Source organism: Anomaloglossus baeobatrachus, chromosome 5, assembly GCF_048569485.1.
Source record: "Anomaloglossus baeobatrachus isolate aAnoBae1 chromosome 5, aAnoBae1.hap1, whole genome shotgun sequence".
Taxonomy (NCBI): domain Eukaryota; kingdom Metazoa; phylum Chordata; class Amphibia; order Anura; family Aromobatidae; genus Anomaloglossus; species Anomaloglossus baeobatrachus.
Window position 1 is genome coordinate 47,129,122 of NC_134357.1, and position 13,773 is coordinate 47,142,894.

At 47.0% G+C, this 13,773-nt stretch overlaps 1 protein-coding gene across 1 annotated transcript in view; it reads left to right on the plus strand.

The window, feature by feature from the left end:
* MGMT (O-6-methylguanine-DNA methyltransferase) overlaps nt 1-13,773 on the plus strand; it is a 612,540-nt gene that overhangs the window by 417,883 nt on the left and 180,884 nt on the right. The window lies entirely within an intron of this gene.

Consider the following 13,773-nt stretch of genomic DNA (forward strand, 5'->3'; position numbering starts at 1 on the left):
CTTAGGAAGGAGGCGGGTCGCCGGCCAGAGCGACGTCACAGGGCAGGTAAGTGCGTGTGAAGCTGCCGTAGCGATAATGTTCGCTACGGCAGCTATCACAAGATGTCGCATGTGCGACGGGGGCGGGTACTATCGTGCTCGGCATCGCTATCATCGGCTAGCGATGTCGCAGCGTGCAAAGTACCCCTTACTGCCTGCTCTTTCAGCAAGAGTTTTCAGCAGTTTCGTTATCATCAGAGGCAGGATTACAAATGGCAGGTAACAGCTGATAATACGGGATCTACTAATTACAATAGACAATGTCACAGCTGTCCTTGCTACCCCTTCCCTTGACAATAACATTTGCACACGCTCATTAGACCGATGCCACACTGGGATTTGTGCGTGTGCTCGTATGACACTTGGCACACGCTTGCAGCACAGCGGGAGACGAGTGTCATGCAACTGTGGTCGGATTGTGCGATCAGACCACAGATGCGGGGAGAGGGACGGCACTGAGGAGGGGAGGGCTGGCGCTGGAGGCGCTGCGGAGGAGAGGGAGGGATTTATCTCCTCCATTGTCGGCTGATGCGAGAATCGCACTGCTTTCGCGTTACACTGGTGTAACGCGAGAGCAGTGTGATGTTTCTCTCCCCCCATAGACTTGAATGGGTGCGAGTGGAACAGGATCGTATTGCACCCACAGCATGCTGCGATTGTTTTCTCGGTCTGATTAGGGCTGAGAAAATAATCGCTCACGGGAGCGGCCCCATAGAGTAATATTGTTCCGAGTGGAATGCAATTTTTTTATCGCATTCCACTCGCACCAATTTTCTTGCCGTGTGTCCTAGGCCTTAAGGCCCCGTTACACGCAACGACGTATCTAACGATATATCGCCGGGGTCACGGATTCCGTGATGCACATCCGGCATCGTTAGCGACGTTGTTGCATGTGACAGCAAGGAACGACCGTTAACGATGGAAAATACTCACCTTATCGTCCATTGTTGACATGTCGTTCCTTTTTAAAAAATCGTTGATTTTTGAGCACGCAGGTTGTTCATCGTTCCCGAGGCAGCACACATGGCTATGTGTGACACCTCGGGAATGACGAACTGCAGCTTACCTGCGGCCGCCGGCAATGCGGAAGGAAGGAGGTGGGCGAGATGTTACATCCCACTCATCTCCGCCCCTCCTCTTCTATTGGGTGGCCGCTGTGACGCCGCACGGACCGCCCCCTTGAAAGGAGGCGGTTCGCCAGCAACAGCGTCGTTGCTAGGCAGATAAGTCTGTGTGACGGTTCCAATCGATTTTGTGCGCCACGGGCAGAGATTTGCCCGTGACGCACAAACGACGGGGGCGGGCATGATCGCTAGCGATATATCGCAGCGTGGAATGGGGCCTTTAGATGCATCAATGCACAAGATAGGGTCAGAGTCTTTTCATTGTAGCTAATATTGTACATGTGGATATTCTGAAATAACATACAGTATAGGGAATCTGTCTGCAGGTTTTTGCAACAGAGAAAAGCATGATGTAGGCAGAGAGATCCTGAATCCAAAGGTGTATCACTAGATTATTGGCTGTAGCTGTTTTCACACAAGCTGAATTTTTAGATTCAGCAATGCAACAAAGCTGAGAGCTGACCCCGCCCACATCAGGCCTCTCTATAGAGATTGTACATTGCTGGACTGCCATGAGCATAATATTGTGAAGTCCTGCTGTGTGCTCCTGCTTAAACAAACATTCCAGGAAAACAACAGATCTTGACAAGACAGGCATCCCTGAATTCTAGGTTTTAACCCCTGCAGTATGCTGTCTTCACTTTACATAGCAAAAACCTGATGAAAGATTCCCTTTAAAGTCTTATAATACCCCGAATGGCAAGTGTGAAAACAAGCAAGATTTCTAATTATTATTTAAAAAATATATAAATATATACGAATAATAATACAATAGAAAGGCAGAGAGGAACCATTCGGACGTTAGTGAAGGGGCTGGGGTAGGCACATAGTGTCTGTCTACAACATTAGTTATTTAAAGGGAACCTGTCAGCAGAAATTTCGCCCAAAACCTAAAAGATTCCCCCTCTGCAGCTCCTGGGCTGCATTCTAGAAAGGTCCCTGTTATTATTGTGCCCCATGTGAGACCAAAATAAAGACTTTATAAAGTGGTACCTTTATGTATTCAGATACTGTAAATGTGACACGGGGGCGGGCTCTCTGGCGTCTGTTATTCTGCCCCCTGGTCCTGTATGCCGCCCCCATCGCTCCTTTCCATAGCTGATGCACCGCCCACTGCTCCAGCCATCCCCGCGCATGCCCAGTGCCAGTCTCACGGGACTGAGCAGTGTGACCGCTGGTGACGTGTGCGCAGGCAAGTGATTATGGGCGGGGCTGTGATTGTTATCAGCAAGTACCCGCCCATAATCTCGTGAGCGCGCAAACCTCACCAGCGGTCACACTGTGCTCAGGGTAGTGCTAGACTGTATGGGCTGCTTCCAGGGATGACGTCCCTTTTGTCACGTGATAGGGGCGTGTTCAAAATACTATCACGTGACAAAAGGGACTTCTTATTAGCCGGCCTGCCACAATGTTATGTACACGTCACGCGACAACGATGACATCATGTCAGACCGGCTAATCAAAAGAGGATTGGGGGGGATGCCAACGGGGGGTAAGAGGCGGTTCACATGGCTCCCATCCAAGAGTCACAGAATACTATTGTCTCTGCTGGTCCAAGTTTCTGCGAATTTCCTATGGCTACAGTGGTAAGTGACATCCTTGGTGAAAATAGGTTCAAACTTTCAATGGTCAATCTTTAATGTGAAAACATCCTTTAAGCATGGGTGGGTTCAGAATCTGTGTAAACCCAATAGTACAAATCAGAATGATGACCATGAATCAGTGGGTGCTCTCATCTTGTTTAAGCATGCATGGGTTCAGAATCTGTGTAAACCCAATAATACAAATCAGAATGATGACCAGGGATCAGTGGGTGCTCTTGTCTTGTTTAAGCATGCGTGGGTTTAGAATCTGTGTAAACCCAATAGTACAATTCAGAATGATGACCATGGATCAGTGGGTGCTCTTGACTGCTGGGCTGGCTGCCTTCCAAAAGACCACACGGACTAGGGCTCATCCCACTAAACACCGACACGTCTTCCTCGTGAGCAAAACACTACTTGGACAGCACAGGGTGAGGGAACCACACATTGGTAAGACTTTATTGGTTCACCAACAGGCAAAACATATTGTACATTCCCAGCAAGAACACAAGATGGTACAAGCAACAATCTCACCTTCCGTTGGCCTGCCAGGGATTGGAATCTTTGTGAGTTTGGAGCCTCCAAGGCCAACTTTTCCAGTCCAAGAGCACCCTGCTTTTGGCAGGCACCCACTTAGAAGCGATAGCACCAAGCTTAGGAAGCTGACCGAGCAAACCAAGATATAAAGCCAGGCAACCGAGTAGTCCCAACCTGGATTCTCCAAGCAAATTTGTGGGCTCATTGTTGAGCAATGAAGCAGTTCTGTGACTCTTCAGCTGGAACCGTGGATCCTAGGCTGAAATCCTGAAGAATTTATCTTGAAGCAGTTCTCAGATTCCCCACCGCTGGAATCGTAGCTCCTCGGCTGAGGTCATGTGGAAAACATTCTACCGGGGGCAGAAGCAAGGCCATTTTATACCGCTCAGTTCTCTTACAGGATTGGTGGAGATTGCTGCTCTTTCATTGGTCACAAGTTCAATTCGACTGCATAATTTTCCTTTGAGCTTTGTAGTCCGATGGGCTGAGGCAAACCACATTTACAGACAATAGGGCTCCAATCAGTCTCACATCAGACAATGGTTAACAATTAAAGGACCCATATATCTGGCCTAATTAAGAACAGTTCTCTCCACCACACAAGTGGCCAAATGCTGAGTCGTCACAGACCATATCTGAATTGGCCGTCATTACACTTGACCCAACTCATCCCAATGTGCTCAGTTATTCCAAGTGACCCTTAGCCTGTTTTGAAAGTTCTGCCAGGGTTTTACTACTTGCAATGGGAGGAACTTGAGGGAAGACGAAGTAAATTGTTCCAACCCCGATTCTTGCAAGGAGCAGTTTAGCGTCAATCGCTTCTTTCTCATGTCCCCATGTAATGGTGTGACCTGCAGATACACCACCACCTTTAAGAAACCGGCAGCCTCAAATTAGAGTAAAAGGGGTTAATCATGTCCAATTCTTTCCTTGAGAATGTAACAAATGAGGCACACTAATAGACAATTAGACAGCTTTGTAAACACAGTTGGTGAGAGTTACATTACATTAGGTAGCTGATCAGATGCCTCCTGTTTGGTTTACATTGAGTGGTGCATTCGAAATAAAGAGATCAGCAAAAAATGCATAAACTAAAACAAGTCCTAGCTAAACTCATACGGGGATGTATTTTAGTTTTGGTCTTATTAGCAGTTTTGTATTTTTTTTTTCGACATACCGGTTGTAGTTTGGACCACAGTTCACAGTTGAGGCCCCCAGCCCCACATACGCTATATGAAGATTTTTAGCTACGCTGAAAAAAATAAAAACAGGTTCTTAGTAAACCCGAGACGCTCATTTGTATGCAGACATTTTAGTTGCTTTTCAGTTGGTGAGAATCTGTCAGCTGTCAGAAATATATTAAACAAATAATCTATGAAATGCAAAGTCTTATCACTGGAAACTAGTAGATTTCCCCCGTACGGGGAGCCAAAGTATGAATAATACAATAATACTGTTAAGACTTAAGAAAATATGTACAGGTTGGAAATAAATGGCACAAAGGCAATAATCTAGCCTCTCTATGTATAAATTTGTGTGTGTATATAATATATAATATAATATATATATATAATATATACTATAAAATTAAATTAATTCTAGTTAGCAGCATCAAACACACTGTCGTTTTTGTAGACCCGCATCTGTCAGACATTTATGACATTGGGACCCACATTTATCCGACATTTATGTCATTGGGACCCACATCTTTTGGACATTTTTGGCAGTGGGGCCCGCATCTATCAGACCTGTATGGCTATGGGGCCCGTTTCTGTCGGACAGTCATGGCACCAAGACCCACATCTGTTTATGGCATACCATTCGATGTGACCCTTTAAAATGGTTGGATTGTAACATACTCTGGATTTTTGGATAGTCAATAGAAATGGCTAAAAAAAAAATGGAAAATAACCTTTTGAAAAAACTCCAAAATAAAGTTTGCTAATAATATTTTTCTTATAAAATGTTAGGTCCTTACCTGGACCTGCTCCAGCGATGTCTGTAGGCACCAGCTCATTCACTCTTCAGGCGACACTTCAGCGGGAGGATGCAGCATTTCCAGTATCTCTTGGTGGCGCTGGCCAAGTATAGCTAAGAATATTGATGTAGTTGTAACCTCTGGTGGCACCCAGCTAGGAAGTGTGTTTGTATGTGTGCACATGCTCAGCAGTTGTAATCATCTCCCTTTTGTGGTCTATGGGGTACTACCACACCCTATTTAAACTCTTACCAGTCTTCTTTGAGTTATCAGCTATTGTTTGGTTTACCTCATTGGTATCTGTTGCTTTTTATCTCCTGTTCCTGAACCCCTATAACCGGACTCCATACTCCCTCCTGATTTTGATCCTGGCTTGTCTGAATTTCTGTTTTTACTAACTTAGGGGTACTTTGCACACTACGACATCGCAGGTGCGATGTCGGTGGGGTCAAATTGAAAGTGACGCACATCCGGCATCGCAGGCGACATCGTAGTGTGTAAAGCCTAGATGATACGATTAACGAGCGCAAAAGCGTTGTAATTGTATCATCGTTGTAGCGTCGGCGTAATCCATAATTACGCTGACGCGATGGTCCGATGTTGTTCCTCGCTCCAGCAGCAGCACACATCACTGTGTGTGAAGTCGCAGGAGCGAGGAACATCTCCTACCGTCGTCACCGCGGCTCCCATAGGATATGCGGAAGGGAGAAGGTGGGTGGGATGTTTACATCCCGCTCATCTCCGCCCCTCCGCTCCTATTGGCCGCCTGCTGTGTGACGTCGCAGTGACGCTGTATGACCCGCCCCCTTAATAAGGAGGCGGGTCGCCGGCCAGAGCGACGTCCCAGGACAGGTGAGTCCATGTGAAGCTGCCTTAGCGATAATGTTCGCTACGCCAGCTATCACAAGGATATCGCAGCTGCGACGGGGGTGGGGACTATCGCGCTCGGCATCGCAGCATCGGCTTGCGATGTCGCAGCGTGCAAAGTACCCCTTAGTATCTGACCCTCACAATTCCTCAGACTATGGTTTTATCTCCCGATTCTTTCCCTCCAGTTACTGACATAGCTATTTGGACTACTCTTGCCTTAGGATCGCTGATGTGGCCAGCAGCTACACTGTGGACACAACCCAGGAAACCCCTCTATAAGCCCAGAACCCTATATATGATTAAAATGGTGAAGGCCGGGGTTCTCTTGGACATCCTAAATGCAGTGGCTAATGCAGGCCTGCTTGAGGTTGCCTTCTTGAGCTGATGACTTCTGACAAAGTTGTAATACATCAATTGTGACATAGATGTGAATAGAGCCTTCCATATGTCATTACTAGAGACGAGAAAACTTGAAATGTAAAGTTCTGGGTAAATACCAAACACAGACTGTTAAAAAAATCGGTGTCGGAGTTTGGCTTCTGTACGTATGCTAACCACTTGATAGAGCATTGGCATGCTCGGTGATCTGTCCAATGCGAGCCACTTGCAGTCTCTGAATGACTCTAACTGGGGGTGAAAACATTTCTGTATGTAGTGTGTTCCCCAAAAAAACAAAACCTCCCTCCCCAAGAAATGCTATTTTTATGGATGGCTGTATGTGGGCAGAGAGCAGAACTGCCCTTTCATTGCCTTAGAATGGGGTCCAAGCTCCGGGATCAAATTCAGGCCAAATCTGGTCCCAAACTGAACTCTCTCTAAAATTCGGCTAAAGCCAGTGAACCCGAACTTCCAGGAGTCCGCTCATCTCTAATCATTAGTTGTCTGTGTCTGGTGTCTTGTAAGGCTTAAGACACTTGTCATGAAAATCAGACCAAGTGGAATGTGATAAAACATCGCATTCCACTCGGACCAATATTAACCTATGTGCTAGCACCCATGAGCGATTATTGTCTCGGCCCAAATCGGACCAAGAAAACAGTTGCAGCATGCTGCAACTGTAATGCGAGCCTCTTTCTCTCGCACCCATTCAAGTCTATGGGGCGAGATAAAGATTGCATTGCACTCGCAGTACATTGGTGTACTGCGAGTGCAGTGTGAGAATGGCAATAGCCGGCAACGGAGGAGAGAGATAAATCCCTCCCTCCCGTCCTCCGTGCTGGCCCGCCCCTCCTCAGCGCTGGCCCGCCCCTCCTCAGCGCTGGCCCGCCCCTCCTCAGAGCCGGTCCTCCCCCCACACCTGAGGTCCAATCGCATGATCAAACCTCAGTCGCAGTAACACTCGCATGACACTCGGCTCCCGCTGTGCTGCCAGGGTGAGCCGAGTGTCATGTGAGGATCGCATTAGTCCCCATGTGGCCCCGGCCTAATGCATATTCTCACCTCCGGAGGCGCTGCAATGAGATTCAACACTTACTGATCTGTGGGAGCTCCTTCTAATCAAATATGTCCAGGAACGACTTCCATTCTGCGGTGAGGGTTTTTTTTCTTGTTTATAAAGCTGTTGTACTACCAGAAATTATTAAGGTGCTTGATCTCGGAATGAAACTTTCCGCGGCTCAATAACTGTTAATATTGCCAGGATTTCTTAAATTTCGCTGTCAAATCTATCTTAAGAAAGGGAGAGATCATGACACGACAGACAAATTGCCTTCTCGTTTCCACACTTGCCGCGAGTACGTTGCTGTGGTCAGCACTTTGCCCCTTTTGTTTGGATCCTTGTACCGGGATAATGATTTCTAAAGCCGGTATGAAAAGCCATTTATCTGCATCCTCAAACCATCAGCCACGTGCTGATCTCTTTCTAATGGTCTCTGCCGAGTGCAGATGAATCTCAATAAATGCATATACAGATAAATTCTGATGAAAGCCTCTGCAGAGTGCACCGGAGAAGTGTTCGATGCCGGCAGCTCCCGGCTTAAGGATCTTTTGTTTGACAGTGCAATATACCACTGTAATGTCAAGGTAGCTAATGTAATTACACAGATATTTTGCCAAAAGGATGAAACGAATATAAAATGGAGTGCACAATAGATTATTAAAATTAACGTACACTCATTCTTATTACTGCGGTCAAGGCCCTGATTAACATGAACTTGGTTTTTGGCTGAAAGGAGAATGTATATCACTTCTATAGGCTTTGTGAAATGTTTCAGCTATTAAAGGGGTTGTATATGATTAGAAAAAAAGTATCTGCTTCCTTTAAGAAGCAAAGCTACTCGTCTAGGCCCTACCGACAAAGGTGCAATGTAGAAGAACAGTGTAGAGCGGTCTATACTGGGCGGCTCGTGCGCGTAGCTCCTGACGTATGGGCACATCTGATCCGTTTTCTGGTATCTCGATTATTAGAGGCCTAAATTCATTTTAGAGGTATGATAAAGTATGAATGAATTCAGGAGCAGTGATAGGCAGACGTGGACTGTGAAAGTCCGGATCCGCGCGGGTTCAAAAGTACCCGAGTACCGACCCTGGGCCCGGAGTTCTCAGGGAACTCTGGGTATCAATCCAGGTCCAGCAACTCGGGCAATTAAAAAAAAATAATAAAAGAAAAATAAAGAAAAAAAATGGAAAGCAGGCTCGTTATACTTACCGAGTTTCTCGCGTGGCTGTAGACTGCTTCCGGGCCACTCATACTACTTCCGGGGCTGCTTGTTATCCTTCATGCATATGAACTGCTTCCTCCTCCCACTGACAGTCCCGGCGTCTCTGGTTGCAGTCAGACAGCACCCCCACCCTGAGTGACAGCGTGTCTGACTACTTTCAAACAGAAGCGCTGTCTGTGTGTCTCTATTGGTGATTGAAAGCAGTCAGACATGCTGTCACTTAGGGTGGAGGCATATCTGACTACAACCAATTAGAGATGCAGGGACTACCGGTGGGTGAGGGAAGTAGTGCAAATGTATAAAGGATAATGAGCGGCTCTGGAAGTAGCGTTACAGCCGCGTGGGAGACTGCTAGATATAAAGCGCTTGCTTCAATCCCCTTGTCCCTTCTACCACCATTTTTAAGAATCTGATTCGGGTCCCCATAGACTTATATGGGGACCGGCATCCAGCCAGATATCCGCGACCAATTCCTTGACTGAACTGGGTTTTAATTTTAACCTGGTTGGACCCACCGATCCCGGGTATCTGCGAGTCCGCACATCACTATAGGAGTTTTGGTCTGTTGTGTGAATTAATGTAAGAGGTCTTGTCTGGGGTCTAATTCAGTTTGAGTCAGATCTCAGGGTTGAATTAGTTTAGGGGTGTGACCTAGTACTACAATTATTTTAGGGTAACTGGTTGATTGTATAAATCAATATAAGAGGTCTGGTGGGATGTCTTAATTAATTTTAAGGAGGATTAATTTTAAAGAGCTTCGGGATCTGAGATTGGATGTGCATCAACTTAGGAAGGGTCTGATTTGGGGTTAAGAGGTTAGAGATCTGACATAGGATCTCAATGAATTTAGGGAGGATCTGATTTGGGGTTTAGAGGTTAGGCATCTGAGATAGGATCTGAATGAATTTAGGGAGGGCCTGATTTTGGGCTAAGATCTTAAGGATCTCAAATAGGATCCAAATGAATTTAAGGGTTGATCACTAGCTCAGAACTTCATCTGACATCAGGTTCAGATGTGTGGACCATTTCAAAAACTCACTGAGCTCCAAAATCAGGAGTATTTGTTTTCTGATGATGCGTACTATTTATCCTTTGTGAGTCTGATCCTCACAGATCCTGATTTGGGTTTGGCCATTTGGCTAGCCTAGTCATTTTGATTCATTCAACACTCAATTTAAATCCTTGGCTATCTCTCCTTGGTATTATCTCTAGTACATCTGGTGACATCACCAGATGTTCACTAGGTATACCTACCAATTTTAGTCTGACCATGGCCATGTGCACAACATTTACAATCTTATCTTAATAAATGACGCATATTGGAAACTATTAAAAAAAAAAAAACAACCTTTTGGGGGTTAAAGGGGGTGCTATAGTTTTCTGAAAATATGGTTGCTTTTTCCAAAAACAGCCCGTTTTTTGCCTTTAAGCTGTATGTAGTGTTTGAGCTCATCACTAGAGATGAGCGGACCCATGGAAGTTCGGTTCAGAGGGTTCATCTGGACTTTAGATAAACTTCAGTTTGGGACCTGGACTTAACCTGAACCCCACTGGAAGTTAGTAATTGGGAGTTACTCCCACATTCAATCAGCCATAAACAGATCATTTCCGGGGGAGCGTGGGCAGGGTTTTTACATTTTGTTTTTTGGGGTTTGGTGCACACTACATTGGATAACGCTGCTGTTTCCCCAGTGCGAGCCATTCAAACACTGCAGGCGGCTCACACTTGGCCAAGCATCGAGCATACCCGAGCAGAGCGATGCTCGCTCAAGTGGTCAGCATCCGCAAAGCACCCGAATTCCAAACCTGTATGAGTTTGCTCATCTCTATTCATTACCAGAGTACAATAAGACCTAAATTACATTACTGGTCAGCTGCAATTAATATACAGGATATGGGTTGCCTCGAACAGACACTGGTGCTTGACTTTGACTACATGAAACGCGATAAGAATCAATATCTGATCAGTGAGGGTCTGACTCCTGAGATCCTCCTGACGCTTAGAATCAAAGGGTAATGACACTGCCTCCGCAGGCTTCACTTAGTACTGCAGAGTTTATGTGACTTAGGCTGTGTTGCCAGAATGAAACACAGCACTTCTGTAGGTGGTGCACAAGTAGGATCTAATAATAAAGAAGACTTGGCACTCAAAGCTGGAATTATGAAAGAAGATGAATTTTATTCCCAGACACTAACCAGCACCAACGTTTCGGTCCGTAATGGACCTTCCTTAGTGTGTGCGATGCCCCAGGGGTGATGATCCTGTTCGGGGACGCCACAGGTCTTCTCAAAAGGTAACAGGTATTTGTCAATGTTTGTATGTGTATCATGATGCCACTCACGGTTTATGGTCAGTAAGGTGTATGACTGCTGCTGCAGGTTTTACGAGCTGCTGGGGCTGATGGGGTCTGCAGCCAGTTGATGTAGCCTCCCGTGAGTGAGGCAGGCCCCAGGGGCTCGGGTGTGTAAAACAACAGGTCCCAGAATAACTCACTCAGAGTCCAGAAGTCTTTCAATTGCTTTTTACTCACTCCTTGTTGTTATGTTGAGTGGACCCGGGCGATGCTGCGATTGAACCAGGTTGAACCAGGTATCCTTCAGGCCAGTCTGAGGGTAACAATTAACTCGCCTTCCTAGCACTTCTCTGTTGGGATAACCCCTGACTTGAAGTACCATGGGGTCTATCCAGGGAGTTGCAACTGCCTTTTCTCCCCTGTGTTTGGCCCGTTTGCTGGCAGCGTGGACCAGGTGAGATGGCTCCAGGCTCTGTCTCCTTATGGGTCCCTGCGTTGCTGCTGAGGCTCGGACTCTGAAAGATTGGTGAGGTACTTGTAGTTCCCCTCACCGGCAGGTTTAGCAGGTAGTTAAACTTGAGCCTGCTCTAGGGACCTGTACACCGTGCGTGCCTAGTCACCGGAAGCCCCCGTCCTCTCTGACTGACTGACTGACTCGGTAACCGTTCTCCCCCACCAACTTGCACTACATGTGCAGGGACTGGCTCGTGGCAGCGCGTGCGTTGCCTAGCGACCGCCACGCTCCACTACCAGACTGGCTCTCCTCACTTCCTAACAGCCTTCTGAACTTTAGCTCCCAGCCCCTTTGCTTCACCTCTTGATGAGATTTGAAAGCTAGCCCCCTATGGAGACTACCAAAGGGTCCCCTCTAAAGGTGTGGGAGACCTGGTTGCTATGTGTCTGTGCGTACACACCTCATTCTGGCCTTTAGGATTCCCTATAAGTACTGTCCCAGCATGGGTGCAGTACTCAGTGGTGCCTGACCAGGTCATGGGCACCACATGTGCAGTGGTGGTTAAGTAGAGGACTATCCTGGGAAAAGCAGGCGCTCCAGTAGAACTTGCATTGTCCACCGCTAAAGTGAGCAAGCTCTAGCTTACTTTAGTGGTGGACATGGCAAGTCCGCGCCTGCTTCTCCCTGGATACTCCTCTACTTAACCACCACTGCACGCTGATGAAGGTCTATTACGGACCGAAACGTTGGTGCTGGTTAGTGTCTAGGAATAAAATTCACCTTCTTTCATTATTCCAGCTTTGCTTTCCAAGTCTTCTTTATGATTGGACTGTGTTGCCGTCATACACAAGGCCAACTAAAGGCCCCGTCACACTAAGCAACATCGCTAGCAACATCGCTGTTAACGAACAACTTTTGTGACGTTGCTAGCGATGTTGCTGTGTGTGACATCCAGCAACAACCTGGCCCCTGCTGTGAGGTCGTTGGTTGTTGCTGAATGTCCTGGGCCATTTTTTAGTTGTTGCTGTCCCGCTGTGAAGCACAGATCGCTGTGTGTGACAGCGAGACAGCAACAACTAAATGTGCAGGCAGCAGGAGCCGGCTTCTGCGGAGGCTGGTAACCACAGTAAACATCGGGTAACCAAGAAGCCCTGTCCTTGGTTACCCGATATTTACCTTTGTTACCAGCCTCCGCCGCTCCCACTGTCAGTGCTGGCTCCTGCTCTGTGCACATGTAGCTGTAGGACACATCGGGTTAATTAACCCGATGTGTGCTGTAGCTAGGAGAGCAGGGAGCCAGCGCTCAGTGTGCGCTGCTCCCTGCTCTCTGCACGTGTAGCTCCGTGCGCTGGTAACCAAGGTAAATATCGGGTTGGTTACCCGATATTTACCTTAGTTACCAAGCGCAGCATCTTCCACGCGGCGCTGAGGTCTGGTCACTGGTTGCTGGTGAGCTCACCAGCAACTCGTGTAGCGACGCTCCAGCGATCCCTGCCAGGTCAGGTTGCTGGTGGGATCACTGGAGCGTCGCAGTGTGACATCTCACCAGCAACCGCCTAGCAACTTACCAGCGATCCCTATCGTTGTTGGGATCGCTGGTAAGTTGCTTAGTGTGACTGGACCTTTAGAAGCAGCACTACGCAGAAGAAAAGACAACTGGTATATATTTCTTAACCTAGTGCTGTGGTTTACTTTTTTTTTTCTTGTTTTTAATCCATATTACATAAAAATAAAATATAACTAAAAATAATGCTGCTTACATTGCCTGGATAATCTGCCACATTAATATGTAATTGTAGGGTGTGAAAAAACAGTAGTCAACAGAGCGGCGTTTATGAGTCCGTGGTTCTCGCTCTGACAATTGCCGTCATCTGTATATTGTTATCTGTCTGATGAGTTCCAGGTTTACAGATCTGCAAGGAATTGGGATGAAAACACGAAAAACAATTGCTTTATTTTGAGTTATCGGAAACTTCCTTGATGTGGTCTATTCAGTGGCAAATAGCTCGATGAAAAGTGGTCTCCAGCAATGTCTCCAACATTACATATTGTATAGGTACTTAAGCGGGCTTTACACGCTGCAATATTGGTCCCGATATCGCTAGCGTGGGTACCCGCCCCCATCTGTTGTGCGACACGGGCAAATCACTGTCCGTGCCACACAACATCGCCCAGACCCGTCACACGTACTTACCTGCCCGGCGACATCGCTGTAACCGGCGAACCGCCTCCTT